Source organism: Heterocephalus glaber, unplaced genomic scaffold (genome assembly GCF_053883595.1).
Source record: "Heterocephalus glaber isolate CG9 unplaced genomic scaffold, H.glaber_assembly_v1.0 deba00001472, whole genome shotgun sequence".
Taxonomy (NCBI): domain Eukaryota; kingdom Metazoa; phylum Chordata; class Mammalia; order Rodentia; family Bathyergidae; genus Heterocephalus; species Heterocephalus glaber.
The window spans coordinates 95345223-95364663 of record NW_028258315.1 but is presented as its reverse complement, the minus strand read 5'-3'; the positions used below and the strand labels follow the sequence as shown (position 1 = coordinate 95364663).

Below are 19441 nucleotides of genomic sequence, written 5' to 3'. Positions count from 1 at the left end.
TGGGTTTAAATCACTGTGCAGATTCTCTAATAATTCCGTGTATTTAAAATATTCATTCATCATCAGGTAGTTTAACCAGGGCTATGTTTTCCAACTGCCTGGCTTTCACTGATACGTAGAAAAAGGCTTTAGGAAGAGGTTTAAGAATCTTCTCTTAGTTGAAAACTGGCTATTTGAAAGAATGTTGCAATAATATGTCTTCAGTAACAGCTTACTGAATGTAGCATAAAAATGAAAATTAGGGCTAAATTTATTCAGTGTCTTCATTTTTGCCTCCAAATGCACAGACTCTTTCCCAGGTATGTTGATAATTGTTAAAGACTTAGAGGTCAATAACCAGTCCCTCAACAAGGCAGATACATCAGGTGAGAGCTGCAGAAGGCAACAATAGAGGCAAATTCCCTTTTCCCTATGCAAACTTGCCCTAAGTAAAGTACGGTTGGTTGGTTTGTTCCCAGAAATAGGCTCCATTGGAAGAAGATGAATTACAATCAAAGCAGATTTTTGTTGATTTGAGAAAGATGTTTCTTTATTATTCAGATCACCTTTTTAAGGGTGTTGGGGGCTGGAACATGAATGGAGGGGCTCAGGGTTTGTAAAAATCTGAAAAACTATCAAGATAAATCAGTGTGTTATTGGCCTGTTCTGCCCTGCTTCTATGTTTATTTCTTTTAGGAGCAGCTGAAATCCAAACCTATTTGGATTCATTTAAATCTAATTTATGTCTTGCAGAAGGTCATATGAAGGATATGGACATTGTCTGCCTTAGAACAAAATGTGAGCATGTAAGGCATGAGAAGAGAGGGAAGTAGTATAACATAGCTGCTGTAGGTGAAAATGTTTTCATGGCCTATAGAAGTTTAGGTCCTCAAGTTTGGGGATCAGGGAGAATATGGGAAAGAAAGGGCTTTTTGAATGGCTATTCCTGTATTTTGTCTAGTGATATGTACTGTGGGCACAAGAACAAGAGCTTTTTTCTTTTTTTTTTTTTTATTAAATTCTTTTATTGGTACATTGTAGGTACACAACAACAATTGCATTTCTCATTGGTAATTGTACCTTTATATAATGCATCTTGGTTCTTATTTTTTCCCCATTCCTAGCCCTCCCTTCACACGCCTTCCACCCTTCCCTATTTACAAAGACTTTATTTCCATTTTTTCCATTTCTCATCATTTTTTCTTTTCCCTTCTTTCCTTTCCCCTGCCCCTCCCACTACCCCTACCCCTTTGGACCTTTTCTTCCTATTTTACATTATCGATTATTCATTCTAATCATTGGTACATTTTAGGTATACAATATAATGACATTCATCATTGGAAATTTGCACCTTTACATAGCCTCTCTTGGTTCTTATTTTTCACCCTTGCCCAGCCCTCCCTTCAACCCCTCCAGTCCTCCCTATTTACAAAGATTTTGTTCCTATTTTTCCATTTTCTCATATTAATCCCATTCCCTTCTATTCTTTCCCCTAGCCCTCCCACTTCCTTCCCCTTTGCCCCTTTTCTTCCTATTTCACATTACCTATTATACATTTAGTCCTTATTTACACTTTCAGTTTCTCACACCAGAGAAACTATTTGGAATTTATTCATGTGTGTCCTATTTATTTCACTTAAGAGTATCGCCTCAATGTGCATCCACTTAGCTATAAATGTCTCTAATTTCTCATTTTTTATGGCTGAGTAGTACTCCATTTTATAAAAAAACCCACATTTTCTTGATCCAGTCTCCAGTTGATGGGCATTTGGGCTGTTTCCCAGTTTTAGCTATTACAAACTGTGCTGCTATGAACATGGGTGCACATATATCACTGTGGTATGATTCTTTTAGTTCTTTGGGGAAGATCCCCAGCAGGGGAATAGTGGGGTCAAATGGGATTTCTAGTCCTAGTTCTTTGAGGTATCTCCATACTGATTTCCACAGTGGTTGCACCAGTCTACACTCCCACCAGCAGTGGAGCAGGGTTCCTCTTTCCCCACAGCCCCGCCAGCATTTGTTATTGGTTGATTTCATGATAGCAGCCATTCTTTCTGGAGTGAAGTGGAATCTCAGGGTTGTTTTCATTTGCATCTCTCGAACGACCAGTGATGTTGAACATTTTTTCATGTATTTATTTGCTATTTCTACTTCTTTGTGTGAGAAATGTCTGTTCATTTCAGATGCCCATTTTTGGTTTGGGTCTTTAAATTTGGGAGGTCTGATCTTTTGAAGTTCTTTATAGATTCGAGATAGTAGACCTTTGTCTGAGGAAGAGCAGGTGAAGATTTTTTTTGCACATTGTGGGTTGTCTCTTCACACTGCTGGTGGTTTCTCTTGCTGTGCAGAAGCTTTTTAATAAGAAGAGATCCCATTTGTTGATTGTTTGTGCTAGTTCACGGGCAACTGAGGTTTTGTTCATAAAATCTTTTCCTACACCGATGTCTTCAAGGGTTCTACCTAACCTCTGTTCCAACTGGTTCAGAGTTTCTATTTTAATATTTAGATCTTTAATCCGTTTTGATTTTAGTTTAGTGCATGGTGAGAGATATAGGTCTAGTTTTAATCTTTGGCAAGTTGAAAGCCAGTTTTTCCAGCACCATTTATTAAAGAGGCTATCTTTCCTCCAGTGAGGGTGTTTGGCTCCTTTGTCGAAGATGAGATGGCTGAGTGTGTCTGGCGTTGTTTCTGCATCTTCTAATCTGAAGAACAAGAGCTTTTTGATACAGACTTGCTCCCACTTTGGATTATTAACACACAAATACAAATACAAAAGCACATAAATTTTTATGCACTAAAGATATGTACAAAGAGCCTGAAATCCACTTGTACTTATTTATTCAACAAATGTTTATTGGCTGATTATTGGTGTTTAGATAGAATCTGGGGCTTGCTATGTGTGAGTAAGATAGATTAATTTGAACAGTAAAGGCCATAGGTTTTAAAGAACCAGGTGCTAATTTAAAGTAAGAAAATATACGTACTGAGAAAGTAATGCTTTTTTTTTCTTTACAGTACTGGTGACTGAACCCAGGGGTGCTCTACCACTGACTACGTCTGCAGCCCCCCTGCCCTTTAAAATTTTTTTCCTGCTTTTTTTTGTTACCAGGGATCGAACTCGGGACCTTGTGCTTGCGAGGCAGGTGGCGGAACCACTAAGCTAAATCCCCGGCCCATAAAATTTTTTTTTTTTCGGTGCATAAAATTTTTAAAATTTGGAGACAGGGTCTTCCTAAGTTTTCCAGGTGGGACTCAAACTTGCAATCTTCCTGACTCAGCCTTCCTCAGTGCTGGGATTCCAGGCAGGTGCTACTGTCCTGGCTAAGAAATTCATATTTTTAAGTAATAGCATGAGTGTTTATCAGAAGATAATAAATTATTAAAGCTTTCTTTAAGACCACTCCCCCCCACCCCCGTCCTTTACAACCTTCTCAGGAACCTTCAGTACTAGTTACCTTTCTTTTTCTTGTATATCCAGTTTCCTTGTCTCAAATGGACCTTGTCATCACCTTGACCTGCTGGAGAGTTGTTTCTGTTTAAAGACTATAGAAGCACATCCTGTTGTAGTCACTTGTCCTCCAGCTACTGTTTGCTTTCTTCCCTTTCACCGTTAATCTTATACAGGACTGTCCTTATTCATGGTGTTTGTTTAATGATTTCCACTTCTTTCTTAACCAACTCCAAACTGTGTTCTGTTTGTATCAGTTTGCTGAATTTCTTGATGACCTTCATATTGGGCATTTTCGTATTTATACCACTTAACCTTTCTGTGACGCTTGAGGGTTTTGTTTAACTTCTCTGGAAATCATTCTCTCTCCTCTGTAGAATTCATTTTTCTCGACACAACTATTAAATATTGTGCCTCCTCAAGGATCAGTGGGAGGCCCTTTTCTCTTTCTAATCAACACCATTTTCCCAGACGGTTATACCCTTATTCACAATTACAGTTACTTGTTACTTGTGGGAAATTCGCGACTCCCAGGCCTCCTTTCTGACCACAGACCCATATACCCAAGTGCTTACCTGGACCTTTGCTTTTATAGGCGTCTCTTAAGCACTTCAAACCTACTGTATGTGTAACCACATTGGCGATCTCTTTGGATCCCATGTGTGGATCTTAATGCACTGGGATTCAGTCAATGCCCTTGTCCAGGCCCAGCCCATAAAGAGAAAACTATACTAAAGACTGCAATTTTCAAAATTACTTTTAAACCCTCATTTTATAATTGCTTTCCAATTTTGCATTATAAGAAGACTTTTATATTTCTTTTGACGACCCTTGTAGCCTCACATATAGTCAATTTTTGCTTATGTTCCATGTGAGTTTGAAAAGGATGCTGAGGCAGATTACATTTTCCAAAGCTGGTTGTGCCACACATTTATCCAGCCCCATGTGCTCTTTCCTAATGTGATCGACAGTCCTTCCACTTAGTTGTGTATATGTTTTCATTCTCTTCCTTTGAGTTAGGGTCGGGGTTTGTGACTGGCCTGACCATTGAGTGCATTGTAAACAGTGTTACGTGACTGTTGAGTCTAGGTACTTATAAATCCTACTTTTGCCCAATGCTCTTTTGGAATTCTTACCTTTGGAAGCCAGCCAAAGAAGACTCAAGCCAAATTGAGAGACCAGTGTAGGTATTTCAGCTGATAGCCCATCTCTGGTTTCAGCTAGAGCTCAGCAACACCCATTAGACAGGAGGGGGAATGAGCCTCCAGATGATCCCACTCCCTAACTTCATGTCTTCTAGAAGAGGCCATAGGCATTGTAGCATTCAGAAAAGCCATCCTACTCTACTGTGGCAGAATTCCCACTACATAGACACTGTGAGTGATAATAAATTATTTTCTTAAGTTACTGATTTGTTACATAGTAATAGATAAGTAATATAAATACCTGTTCTCCTGTTATTGCTAACTTTAGTTTTGTCTAATATTAACTTATTTCCAGCAGATCTCCTTTGGTTCCGATTTGCTTCCTGTATAGTTTCCATACTTTTCCTTTTAAACCTTCTTTATATTTTAGAAGTATTCCTTATAAAGCACATGAACAAGAGATTTTTTTTTTTTTTTTTGTACCTGGGGTTGAACTTGGGACCTTGAGCTTGCGAGGCAGGCAGCAGAACCACTGAGCTAAATCCCCAGCCCACATATGAGTTTTAAAAAAATATGATTTGAAAATATTTAGTTTTAACAGATATGTTTATTTACTCTGATTACTGACATATTTAAACTTATTTGAAATAGTCCCTTTTGTGCTATTTACTGTATTTTCATTTGCTTTTTTCCGCTTTTCATTCTAGTCTTATCCAGATAATTCATTGAGCTTTCTCTACTTCTACTGTTTCCTCCACTAGTTTGGATTTCTGTTCTTTTGATGATTTACAAGTTTTAAAAATTTGAAAAAGAGACTATTCATTTATTCACCCAGCAAACATTTTGGGCATCTAGAGTGTGCTTAGTATGCTGGGCCTCACCTGGGAATAAAGCAAGCACAGCTGCTGCTGGTTTGGGCCTGTTATCTGGGGGCAGTCAGACCCGGGGCACACCAAAGAGAATGGAGTGACAGACTGTGGCAATGCGGTGAAGGGAGGGAACAGGCATTGATGGGGACTGACAGGCAAGGGCGTGGAGGACCCAATTAAGACAGGCTGCCCCTTGCAGGATGTGCTGAAGGGTGCAGGGGAAGAGACTCAGCTGAGAGGCTGGGTCAGGAGTCTAAGCTAGAGGTGAGGACAGGAGAAGCAGGATACAGGTCCAAGGTCCTGTGTAAACACACCGCTTCCTTAGGTATTGGCTTTTATTTTCCCCATGCTATATAGACCTTAACTGAAGCAGGTTGCTGTTGAGATTCTTTGAGGCCAGATATCACTTTTAGCAGATTTATCAAGTTTGGCTCATGATGCATCTCAGAGGTGCCAACCCCATAACTTCTGTGAACAGATTATCTGAATCGTCCTTTGTTGCAAAACATGAAGACAGCCTGTTTAAGGATTTATTTCAAGACTATGAAAGATGGATTTGTCCTGTGGAGCACCTGAATGATAAAATAAAAATCAAGTTTGGCCTTGCGATATCTCAGTTAGTGGATGTGGATGAGAAAAATCAGTTAATGACAACAAATGTCTGGCTGAAGCAGGAATGGACTGATGTAGAATTGAGATGGAACCCTGATGACTATGGTGGGATAATGGTTATATGTGTCCCTTCAGACTCTCTCTGGACCCCAGACATTGTTCTGTTTGACAATGCAGATGGACATTTTGAAGGCGTCAGTACAAAGACCTGTGGTCAGGGCCAATGGCATAGTCGTCTGGACCCAACCTGCAAACTACAAAAGCTCCTGCACCATAGATGTCACTTTGTTTCCTTTTGATCTTCAGAACTGCTCCTTGAAGTTCGGGACTTGGACTTGTGATGGATTGCAGGTTGATATCATCTTTGAGGACCAAGATGTGGACAGGGCAGACTTTTCTGACAATGGAGAATAGGAAATTGTGAGCGCCACAGGGAGCAAAGGAAACAGAACCGACAGCTGCTGCTGGTGCCCCTACATCACGTTCTCCATCATCAAGTGGCTGCCTCTCTTCTGTACCTTGTTCCTGATCATTCCTTGCAGTGGGCTGTCCTTCCTCACTGTGGTTGTCTTCTACCTCCCTTCAAATGAGGGTGAGAAGATTAGCCTCTGCACTTCCGTGCTTGTTTCACTGACCGTCTTCCTCCTGGTTATCGAAGAGATTATCCCCTCCTCTTCCAAAGTGATCCCTCTGATTGGAGAGTACCCAGTGTTCACCATGATCTTTGTGACGCTGTCCATCATGGTGACTGTCTTCACCATCAACATTCACTGCCGTTCTTCCTCCACACACAATGCCATGGCTCCCTGGGTCCGCAAGGTGTTTCTGCACCAGCTTCCCAAACTGCTGTGCATGCGAAGCCATGTGGACAGGTACTGCACCCCGAGAGAGCAGGCCACAGTGGGCGGTGTGCCTGGGCAGCCAGAAGTTTGCTGGGGCCTGCACTGGACTCCACCCACTACATCACCAGGCATGTGAGGAAGGAGCGCGCCGTGTGCAAGGTCATTAAAGACTGGAAATTCATAGCCCTGGTTCTTGATCGGATGTTTCTGTGCACATTTCTTCTGGTTTCAATTGTTGGATCACTTGGGCTTTTTGTTCCTGTTATTTATGAATGGGCCAATATAATAATACCGGTTCACATTGGAAATACAAATAAGTGAAACTTCCCAAGGGGTTGTGGAATGAGTTTAGTTAGCAAACACATCTCTTATGGCATCTGTACAAGTATGAAAATGTACAACTGCTTTAAAATTCAATGCAAGCTGTAGCCAATTAGCTGTTGGTAATATTGGTTTATGTTAGTAGATTGTCAATTAGAACATCTACTTGCATGGCTAAAGTAGTAATGAAAAACGGCAACAAAACAGCACCCACACTGTCCGAGGGAAAATCTCATGTTTGTATGCTGGCAAATAGTACACTCATAAGCACCAGTGAAGTCTCATCTTTGGAGGCTGGGCAAATTCCCTTTGTATTTGAAGATAGATTTAATTTTTTTTCAGGATTTTATAAAGGTACGTACTTATTTTGGTTTTGTTTTTTGAGATTGGATTCTGCTAAGTTGTCCAGGCTGGGCCCAAACACATGGACTCAAATGATTCTCCTGCCTCAGCCTCCTGAGTAGCTGGAACTGTAGGCATGTGCCACCATGGCCTGCTAAAGTATGCATTCTAAAATCCTTCTGTCCCGTATTCACTAACAGGTGATTTTTAGTGTATCGTACCACTACATTTAGTAAGCTGACTACTCAGTAAATAAATACTTGATGTGATGCTGATATTCTATAAACATCTTAAATAACTGAATAATGGGGACTGGAAAAAAATTTGAAGAAGAATATATACAAAATGATTTTTGAAAGTATATATCTTTTGAAGATGCACATGTACTTTAAGGAAAATAAAAGACTAATCATCTAAATACCTCTCTGCAAGCCAAGAAATATAGAGCATTGCCATTTTTCAGCATCTCCCCAATGCTTTTCCTCTATTGTATCTTCTCCCCACCGCAACTTTGATACCCTGAATTCTGTATAAACTACGCCTTTCCTTTATAGATAGCTTTTTGCCACTACATGGTATATCCCAAAACAACGTAGTATTTATTTCTCCTTCTGTGACTTGCTGCTTTTCCTTATGCCATCCATGTTGATGTGGGTAATAGCCTCATTGATTTTTCAAATATGTGTAACATTCCATTGTAAGCATCTGCAAAAATGTGTTCATTGTACTGTTGATCGATGTTTGCATTGTGTCCAACATTTTTTGCCATTCCAGCAGTGCTGCTCTAAACATTCTTGTATGAATCTCTGAGCATGTGTGCAAGGGTCTCTGCTTAAAAAGGAATGTTGGTTATTGTTAACGAGTTAATCAGTACTTTTAATACCTGACTTTAACAGCCTAATCTGTATCTCTGTCTTTTGCCATATGATTGTGACAAATTTCTATTTCACTTTATTTGCCACCCCTAAACATTAGTTGTTATTGTTATTGGTTTTCCCCCCACAAATAGGGCTTATTAATTATTAATTAGTACTCATTATTATTAAATTTACTAGACTTATCATCCTTATCATAATGCCAGTTCCTCTGTCACCATTGTTTCTTGCTTCTTACTTTTTCCTTCTGGGTCAGTTCCTTCTTATTCAAGTATATCTTTCAACAAAAATGAACTACTGTGAAAACAATAAATAATCTTTTTTTTCTGGACAATGTTCTTATTTCTCTGTCATTTTTGAATGATAAGTTTGGCATGAGTACAGAATTTTAGTTGAACTATTTTTTTCTTTGGCACTTTGAACATGCTATTCCATTGCTGCTTTACTTTTATTTTTATGAATGACATGTTCTTTTGCAAGAAGTCTGTTTTTATGTCCACAACCCCAGGTGACTTGAAGACTTGTTTCCTAACTGTGGTGTTCTGTTGTTTCATTCTGAGTATCTAAGTTTGGATTTGCTTGTATTTATCTTGTTGTAATGTTGGTGTGCTTTTCAAGAATTCTCATTTTCCATTCAAAATATTCACATCTATTATCTATTCATACCAGCCCTTTTCTTTTGAACTTGGAGATATATCTATATCTATATCATCTCTATCTCTATATATCTCTCTCTATATATATCTGTGTTTAATTATCATTTTATTTTAACTTTTTATGTGTTTGTAATAGAGACTCAATCCATAAATCTCTCATATCTCACAAAATACAATACTATACTATTTTATCTATTCTTTCCTAAATTATTTTCTCCTAACCCTATTGCTTTCCATGTAACAAGGAGGAAAGGAGAGATTTCTGATGCTTTCCAAAGGAAGGGCCTTATTTCCTGCATTAATGTTCCAGGATTTTTCTTCAAGCCCATAAGTTGGGTCTATTCTTTTGTGAGCATCCATCTGTAGTAATGGGCTCTTTGTTGGGGTAGTGGGACGTAGTGTGAGGGGAGGTAGTCTAGCAAGAGCTAAGGCAATCACCTAGGATGTTAAGGAGAAGTAAATACAGAAATGTTGGAAAGTCAAGGGGTTGTTGTTCATTTCCAATTACTGCATATTTAGGAGATAGTGGAATTTAGGCAAGAGAGAAAGAGGCACATTCCAATTACTTTCATAGGACCGCCATATAAATAATGTTGAACAACTGTAGGATTTACCTCTTGAAACCTGAAGTTACTGCTTTTGTTTAGCAGCTGTAATTTTATAGATCTTTTCACAGATGATACTAACTTGTGAGTGGTCAGTGCATAGTATACTTTGGACACAGGGAATTGAAGTTAAAAAGCCAAGATTTGATTTGAAATGTGAAGTTATAGCTTTCTGTTTCGCGAGTTTCTTCTGAGAAATGACTGCACTCTACCGAGAGACAGGCTGATTGTACCTATTAGCAGGTACATATACTCAGGGAGGCCAGTGGTGGGGTCTGGGTTGGGAGGACTACACACCTCAAATAAATGGAGTGCACTCCCCTAAGTAAAACTTGTTAGGCAAGTGAAAATAGAGCGTACAGAACAGATGACAAAATGAATAAGGAAATAAATGCTCGGTCAGATTGCATGTATCGTATTATTTTCTTGTCTACTTTTTATAAGCCATTCCCCTTTGGAGGAATTCCTATACCAAAAATTGTGACTATAGATTTGGCTAGATTGTCTTTCAATTCTGAGCAGGTATGTGTGATGCTTTCAGTTTAACTGTGCATTAGCCCATTTTCTATTGCTGATAACACAATACCACAGACTGGATAAGTAGAAAAAATAAAAGATTTGTTTTGATTTGTGGTTCTGGAGATGTGAGGTCAAGGGATCACATTCGGTGATGGCCTTTTTGCTGGCAGAGTTTCAAAGCTGTGCAAGGCATCGTTTGGCAGATGACAGGCAGCACAAGTGTGTGTGTTTGTCTGGTTTCTCTCCCTCTTCTTGAAACCACCAGGATTCAATCATGGAGTCTCCACCCTAATGACCTTGTCTAATCCTGATTACTTCCCAAAGGCCCCACCTGTAAATACCATAGTCAGATTGAGTTTCCTCATTTTTTAATACCTCTTAATACTGTGGGAATGGCATTTTGACACATGAAGCCTTGGGGAATACTCAAACCATATCCAAACCATAGTAAATTTTTTTATTGGCTTCTTGGGCAGGAGGTATGAGGCACACATTTTATTAATGGTTTATTTGGCTAGTGCCACATAGTCTGATGTATGGAAATTTTATTTAGAAACATGGAAAGAAAACATTTGGAGTTTTACTTGCAGACAACTCAGTCTTTCGTTTTTATCTCTTTGTAGCTTTGAAGCTCAGCAAAGAAGGGAAATCCATTGAAAATAGTCCATAGAGGTAAGTGTATATATTACATGGCCTTGACAAACATTGCCTTTACAACATTGATTTTCCTTTTATTCAGAGATTTAAACACTTGAATTAAAGATATAGCTGACAGGACAACTTCCTTAACCACCTGCTTGTCCTCTCTCGTAGGCAAAAGTGCTGAGCAATAGTTAGCAGAGAGCAAGAAGAAATAAAATGATGTGTTGAGGGTAGCCAAATGCAATTGTATGCTTGCTGACTTTGGCTTTCTTTTCCGAAGTTAAGACATTCCAATGGAGTTCAGTTTAGTAAGATTAATGCTAGATGGAAACAGAATGCTCTTGTACCACTTCTGGTGGTACAATAGTTAAATAAAACCAGCTGGCCAAATAAAGCATTTGAAATAAGATGCAGAGTGGCATTTCAATTGGGTTGGATGAAATTTATCGTGAAAGTCAGTTGTTCAGTTGCACGGAGAAGCTAGTTTTGTAGAAAGGAGAAAGCCAGCCAGTTTGCTGTAGCTAATTGCATTCCACCCAGTCACCCTTAAGTGAGTTACAGGAAGTGAACTTCCAAGACGGAAGCAATGGGAAAAGTACCTACTTAGGCTCCTGTGAAACATTACCTTCAAGGTAGTTTTTACATGGAAAAATGTAATTGTTTCCTCTTTGCAAGGTATATTTATAAGCATACCTCTGTACAACATTGTTCTTTGATTCATTGTTTAATTTCTGTTCTGCATGAAGTATTTTAATTTAGAAAATTCATTCTGGGGAATTACAGGGCTGCAGTTTCATCAAGCATCTTTGGTGGCCAGGGTGAAATATGCTGTAATTTTACATTTGTTTTCATCATCAATTACGTTTTTGACAATTTTAGGTTTTTTTTCTGTCGTTTTATTACAGTAATCATGACCGTGACCACTTTAGTTAAATTTGAAGAGTCATTTTGATTTACTTTATGTTTGCCTTAGTTATTCCTAAAACTTTATGACAAATGTAATTCTGGGCCTGAGATTTTAATGTTTATTTTGAGGATAAAGAAGAATTTTAAAAGGAAATTTGAGAAAATCCCTTTTGAATAATTAGAATAGGAACTACTAGAGGTCCATTTTGATGACTTGCTTTGGGTTAACCTAACTTTGGTGCATGAAGGCTGATGGGCTTGGAATTTTGCTATAATGGTTGACCATTACTGAAGAAAATACCATCCAAAAAAGTAGATAATTATTTCAATCATATAATTTATATATCCAGAAGTTTTGTATCACCTCTTGGAATGAAGCAGTCCCTAATAGCTTTCAGACATAAATGCTCAAAACTTATTGTTGTTAATATTGATGTAGCCATCTTAAGAAATTGACAGTCTTTAGATGTAGCTATGGTGCTTGCATTCCTCTAAGAGGGTGTTTTCATCTTGGTGCATTTGTTTTCTCTATCTCAGTGAAAATCTTTTATTGCATTGGTACTCTTGAGTCTGATGTGGGTTTAGTGTTGCTTTGGCTGTTAGACTGTGGACAAATTAATCACTCTCTTCCTGATAAATTTTCTAATCTGTGAAATGGAGATGATACTATTGTTTGCCTCATATGGTTGTTGTGGAGATTAAAAGAGTTATTGTGCATCAATGACCTAGAACAGGTCCTGGCCTATCATAAGTGCTACTTATAATAGAAGTTAGCTGTTGCTGCTCTTGTTAATATTACTGTTGCCGTCATCATCTTCATCATCACCATCATCATCATCATCATCAGCAGCAGCAGCAGCAGTAGCACAACAGTACTCCTATGATATTATTCATCAGATATTTTGAGAAGTGTGTTCCTTTTAGAAACTTTAGGATAATGTTTCCAAAATTAGCTGTTGTTACCAAAGATGAGTAAAGCTGCATTGCCCTTAAGAATCAAAGGAAAAAGTAGGGGCTGGGGATGTAGCTTAGTGGTGCCACATCTCCCTCTCAAGCACAAGGTCCTGAGTTTGATCCCCAGTACCTGAGGGGAAAAAAATCTTTGATCCATTTAGATTTTAGTTGAGTGCATGGTGAGAGATATAGGTCTAGTTTTAGTCTTGGGAAAGTTGAAACCCATTTTTTCAGCACCATTTATTAAAGAGGCTATCTTTCCTCCAGTAAGGGTGTTTGGGTCCTTTGTCAAAGATGAGGTGCCTGAGTGCATCTAGAGTTGTTTCTGCATCTTTTAATCTGTTCCACTGATCCTCTGTTTTTTTGTTTTGGTACCAGGGATTGAATTTAGGACCTTGTGCTTGCGAGGCAGGCGGCAGCACCACTGAGCTAAATCCCCGGGCCCTACCATGCTGTTTTTATCACGGTAGCTTTGTAGTATAGTTGCAGGTTGGGGATTGTGATACCCCCTGCTATGTCTCTGTTACCTAGAATTGCTTTTGCTATTCTGGGTCTCTTTTGGTTCCAAATGAATTTTTGGATAATTTTCTGAAGCTCTGTGAAGTATGCTGTTGGCATTTCAGTTGGGATTGGATTGAATCTATATAGCAGTTTTGGAAGTATAGCCATTTTCACTATGTTAGTTCTTCCTACCCAGGAGCAAGGGATGTCTTTCCATTTGTGATATCCAGCATTAAAACAGAAACACTAAACCGGCTGGAAGAGAGGTCAGAACACTTGAAGACATTGGTGTAGAAAAGATTTCATGAACAAAACCTCAGTCACATGTGAACTAGCACAAAGAATCAACAACTGGGATGTTATCTTATTGAAAAGATTCTGCACAGCAAGAGAGACCAACAGAGTGAACAGACAGCCTACAATGTGGGAAAAATTTTTCACTAGCTGTTCCTCAGAGAAAGGTCTATTATCTAGAGTATATAAAGAACTTAAAAAAAGCAGACCTCCCAAATATAAAGACCCAATCCAAAAATGGGCATCTGAAATGAGCAGACATTTCTCAGACAAAGAAGTAGAAATACAAAAAAAATATGAAAAAATGTTCAACATCACTGATTATTTGAGAGATTCGAATGAAAACAATGCTGAGATTCCACCTCACCCCAGAAAGAATGTCTGCTATCATGAAATCAACCATTAGCAAATGCTGGTGGGGGTGTGGGGAGAAAGGAACCCTTCTTCATTTTTGGTGGGAGTGAAAACTGGTGCAACCACTGTGGAAATCAATATGGAGATACCTCAAACACCTAGGATTATAAGTCCCATTTTACCCAGCTATTTCTGCTGGGTATCTTCCCAAAAGAATTAAAAGAATCATGCCACAGCGATGTATATACACCCATGTTCATAGTGGCACATTTTGTAATAGCTAAAACTTGGAAATGGCCCAAATGCCCATCAACTGGAGACTGGATAAAGATGTAGTTTTCTTTATAAAATGGAGTACTACTCAGCCATAAAGAATGAGAAACTAGAGACATTTATAGCTAAATGGATGCATATTGAGGCCATACTCTTAAGTGAAATTAATAGGACACGTGTAAATACCAAATAGTTTTTCTAGTGTGAGAAACTGAAAGTGTAAATAAGGATCAAAATGTATAATAGATAATGTGAAATAGGAAGAAAAGGTCCAAAGGGAAGGGGAAGTAGAAGGGGTAGAGGAAAGGAAAGAAGGGAATGGAATAAATATGAGAAAAGGAAAAAATAGAAACAAAGTCTTTGTAAATAGGGAGGAGTGTAGGGGTTGAAGGGAGGGCAGGGGAAAGGGGAAAAGAAGAACTAAGAGAGATTATGTAAAGATGCAAATTTCCAATGATGAACGTCATCATACTGTATACCTAAAATGTACCAATACACTTAATGAATAAAAAAAAATAATCAAAGCAAAGGTGAATTCCAGGTTAGTATAAGTGAGCTTTTGGAAGTAAAAAGTTGTCATGTTGAAGTTTTGGAGACATAGGGAAGACGATTTGTGTCCAGTCGGTTACCATTAGGGTTTAATCTAGAGTGTTCCGAGGTGGGGCTTTTGAATGGTGATTGGTCTTGTGGGTGCTATGTATGCTGCTAGGATGTGGGCCCCATGGGAAGGTCGGGCAGACCTGGAAGGGTGAATCTCCCTCCTTGGCTCCTTCCCTCGCTCTCTGCTTCCTGGCCACTGTGATGTGAGCAACTTTTTGGAGCTAGCGGGGACCATAGACTGAAACTTTGAGCCAAAATAAACCTCTCCTCCTTTAAGCTGAGGGTGTTGGGCAGTTTGCCCTGCATGGGAAAGTGACTAAAACAAGTACTAATTCATATAGGCTTCAGAAATTATAATCTTAAGAAATTAGTGATCTACTTCTAGGGTATACCCTCCACTTTTCTTCATCATTTATCTGTTTTCCCTTTATAGAACCTTTGTTTCCTGTAAACTGTAAGCAGGGGCCTACCCTCAGCCTAAACGGGGGTATATCACCACAAGCTTGGTTAAATGTATGCTTCTTTAGCTAAGGGGTTGCTGTTACCATCAGCAGAGGAAGCAGCAGGAACAGCAGTATCCTTATAAATTCATTCATTAGATATTTTGAGATGTCTGGTGTTTTAGAAGCTTCAGAATAATATTGTACATGTTAATTCTGTGTTGACCCTGGCTTTCAGGTAATGTGAGAAGTGAGTTTTCAGGAAGTGAAACCCTGTCAGCTTAAAGCATCAGGGAGACACCCTCCTTGGCTGGGGACAATTACTAATTAGTATAATCTTTAGAAATGATGTTCTAAGGAATTAGTGGTGTACTACTAGTTGAATGCTGAAGGGTTTTGGAAGAAAGCCAGGTAGCACTCCTTCTGTTCCCTGCCCGCTTTCGCCCTGGCTGGGCTCTCAATGACAGCATTTGCTGTGAAACCAGCAGAGGAACTTCCTATTTTCTGGCTTCCATGTCTGACTTGGCTACTGATGTCTCCAAGCCTCATTTTCTAGTCTGCCATGGGTTCACTGAGCCCCCGATAAGCCTTTTAAAACTCAGTTTTTCTTGCTTGTAACCACAGAACCCTACTTGGATTGGTAGTTCATATGTTAGTGATCTAGATGTAGCAAATGGGATATATTTGGAGGTATATAATTTAAAATATCATTCGTTACTTTCTTCCACCATGAAGAAATACCTGAATGTTTTGCAGTAGATTACCAGCAGTGGAGCATTTTCAATTAGGCTCTCAAAAATGAGCTATTTTGCTGGCCTCCCTAGTGCTCCTGAGTTTGGTGTGAAGAAGTCGCTCTTGGTTGCTTCTGTTAGTTCTCAGATATGTGTCCATGTTCATGAGTGGGGCTGGCAGTGCGAAGAGAGGCAGGAAGGTCATCTCTCTCTTTCGGAGCTTTGGGGGCCTGGGGATTGTAAAAGGACTGTGATTCCTGTTTGCCTTAGCATCTCAAAACAAAAACAGTTTTACTCTCTGCATGGTTGTCTAATTTTTTCTGATTTTTCATTTCTGTTTTTAAGATTTTCCCCCAGTTGCACAACTTCTTCTTGATGATGTATAAAATGAAGCACTAAAACTCCATTACTTTGTATAGTATCTGGCATTGCTTCTGGCTTCTTGAGAATTGAATGGAAAAGTTTTGTTTCCCTTTTATTTTGTTTATTTTGTTTTATTTGTTGACTACTTCTCTGTTCTGTGCAGTGGCTAGGACAGAGCTGGCTAATTTTTTTGCACAGAGACATCAATTTTGTACTCCTACGTGAATAAATAGTAGGAGAGCATTTTATGGTGGGAATAGCTTTAGATGAGATGTTGCCGGAGCTTCTGGTTTTGGCTCTGCCACTTGCTAGCTTTGTGACTCTGTAAGATTCCTAACTTTCCCTAACGTATCGGATTCTACATATGTATAATGAGGATAACCCTTGCCCTGTGTATTGCTTAGGGCAGTTTTAGGGGCTACATAAAGATGTTCGTGAGAGTCCTTCCCAAATTGTAAAGTGCTATATAACATGTAGGATGATTGTTATTATTGCATACATATTTCCTAAACATGTGAAAAAGTGGAGAGCTTGTTTTTTGATGTTGAGGACAAGAGGGAAAGTAAAGGAACAACTGTATATGGTGGTTTGCTAACTATTCTCCATTTGTACTTTCTGCTCCTCTCTCCAAAGGACCGTGCATCCCAGGAAGCTTTCCTCTGTGTCCACATCCATCTGGGCTCCCTTGTCCCTGGCTTTTCCATAGTAATAGCCAGTGGAAGATACTGGGTAACGATCTGGAATGTGAGGCAGGAATCTTGTTCCGTACCTTCCTCCTGCAGCACTGTGAGTTAGCAGTGGGTATGTTCCTCTAAGAAAGGGCACAGTACCTGCTGTGGGCCTCCTTTCTAGAAGCACAGATAGGCTTTTCTAATCTCTGGTAACTATCTCTTCTGTGGTGTTAACAGTTACAATTTTTGCTAACTTTAGGGGACTAGACCACCCATTATTGCCTTTCTCCACACGCCTGTGCCTGTCTGTGCCTGTCATTAAATTTCCCTCAGTTATTCACCTGAAGGTGCCATTGCTTTCCTCCTGCAACCCTGATTGTACAATGGAACTTTTTCTTTGCATTTTTTTTCTGCTATCCTCATTCACACCAATAGATAGTGTATCAGGGACAAACCAAGTGTGTAGTGTACATTTTAAGAACTGGACATTTTGGTGGAAGAGTTGGAAGGATTAGATCAATCAGTTTAGGGGGAAAAAGCAGGTTTTAGTAATTTCATAGACTGTATATTAACCCCAGTATATAAGAAACACAGTATTATATGAGTTATGAGTTATCCTTTAAAATTTATTTTTATTTTGCTCAAAGCAATGTGCTTATGTTGTTTAAATGCAACAGCATTAAGAAGCAAGTATTGAAAAAAACTGCACCTCCCCTTCTTTCTCCTCTTTCTAACTCTCTCCCCCTCTTCAGATGTCCTCCCTAGAATTGGCAACTTTCAATTTTGATGTTTCCCATGTTGATCTCTTTATTTTTCCTGATACATCAGTTTTAGCACTAGCTCTGTAACATTCCCTAGGCCTATCACTACTCATCTTCATGGCCTTCTAAAATAGTTATGTTACAATTTTTGTTTAAATCAAAAGATAATATTTATATCATTGATGAGCCGAATGATATATATAATCAGCCTGGACGGTTATGCTTTCATTGACATATAATTGTTTTCCTATTTTGGATTGATATATGCTTTAAAAAATTTGTTTGCTTTCCTAGTAAGCATCTCCTTGGTGACATAGGTGGCAGTGGCATCTCAGTTGTAAACGTGGGTTGTACTCGTGTGTACATTTTCTTGATGTGGTAATTGAAGCTGAAAGTAAGTAGTTTGTCCAACAAACAGGCAGACAGTGTTAGAATTGGGATAAGGTACAGGCAGCCTGCAGAGTCCGCATTCTTAGATGTTATCTACAAATACTGTCACTTCAGTTCGTATCATAACAACTGTAATAAGAAGAAATTGCGGGGCTGGGGATTCAGCTCAGTAGTTCCACCACCTGCCTTGCAAGTGCAAGGTCCTGAGTTTGATCCCCAGTACCAAAAAAAGAGAAAGAAGAAGAAATTGCTGCGTGCTTGCTTTGGCAGCACATATACTAAAAAGAAGAAACTGCTGGGGCTGAGAGTGTAGCTCAGTGGTAGAGCACTCAAGGCCATGGGTTTAATCCCTAGCACCACACACACACACAAAGTTGTTGGTTGGTTTCTTTCTTCAGAGGTTCAGAATCAGTAGTTGTATGATGAGGGACCAAAGAATTTTGTATAGTGGTACCTCAGTTCACAAACGTAATTCTTTCTGCAATTCTGGTTATAAACCGAATTGAACAAGAACCAAATAAAATTTCCCCATAAGGTCAACATTGAACCTAACCATTGAATTTAATTCAGTTCTCATCTAATTTAGTTGGTGATGAGAATCGTGGAAAGAATTAAGTTTGTGAATTGAGGTATCACTGTATTTCAAAAAGCTCCACAGGTAATTCCACTGATCATCAGGGTTTAGGACTTCTGTTTTATATCCTATCATTACTGTAATTACCATATCATGATCATCACTACCACCATTAGCAATAACAAATGACTGTTTTGCTCAGTGCTCTCCATATCTGACTAGAAATGCTGATGTCTGTTAAAGCAGCTTCTCTTTAACCTCATAGGTGAGATCATACTGCTGTATGACTCTGGTAAATACATTATCTGGTCATTTTTAACTCTGGCAGTTGCTTTGGGAGGACATATGTCCCATAGAAGTGGACTATGCTGTTTTTTTCAACTCATCTATCTGGTTGTTGCTTTCTCTAATACAAAAGCAAGGAGAATATTGTCCCTGTATTTACCCTTCACCTTTAAGGGACTCACCCCCCCCACCCCCCCACCCCTGCCCCCAAAAAACACGGCATCTAGGGAAATGTGAAGCTTTAGTAAAAGACAAACTTTGATGTCTTTGTTCTGTTCGATTTCTACTCCTGCCCTCCACGTTTGTAGCATTTCTTGTTTATCAAGCAGGAGAGAAGCAGTGAAATTTGGCCTGGGGTTTTCTCATTGCTAGGTGTGAAATTATTTCAGAACTTTAATAATAATACTTTGCATTTCTATAGTGATTTTATTTGAAGATCTCCAACTGTTCCTTGGTGTTAATAGAGCTTCGAAGCACCCTCTGAAGCAG

At 39.1% G+C, this 19441-nt stretch overlaps 1 protein-coding gene and 1 pseudogene across 1 annotated transcript in view; both read left to right on the top strand.

Annotated features, from left to right (window-relative positions):
* Positions 1–4842: 4842 nt before the first annotated feature.
* Positions 4843–10830, top strand: LOC147826496 (neuronal acetylcholine receptor subunit alpha-5 pseudogene; annotated as a pseudogene).
* Positions 10831–10842: 12 nt separating this feature from the next.
* Positions 10843–19441, top strand: part of Fhit (fragile histidine triad diadenosine triphosphatase) — a 1393700-nt gene continuing 1385101 nt past the window's right edge. Inside the window, exons 1-3 of the mRNA XM_087181606.1 lie at positions 10843–10885; positions 16905–17072; positions 19374–19441. The gene's annotated coding sequence lies outside the window, so the exon portion shown is untranslated. The remainder of the gene's footprint in view (positions 10886–16904; positions 17073–19373) is intronic.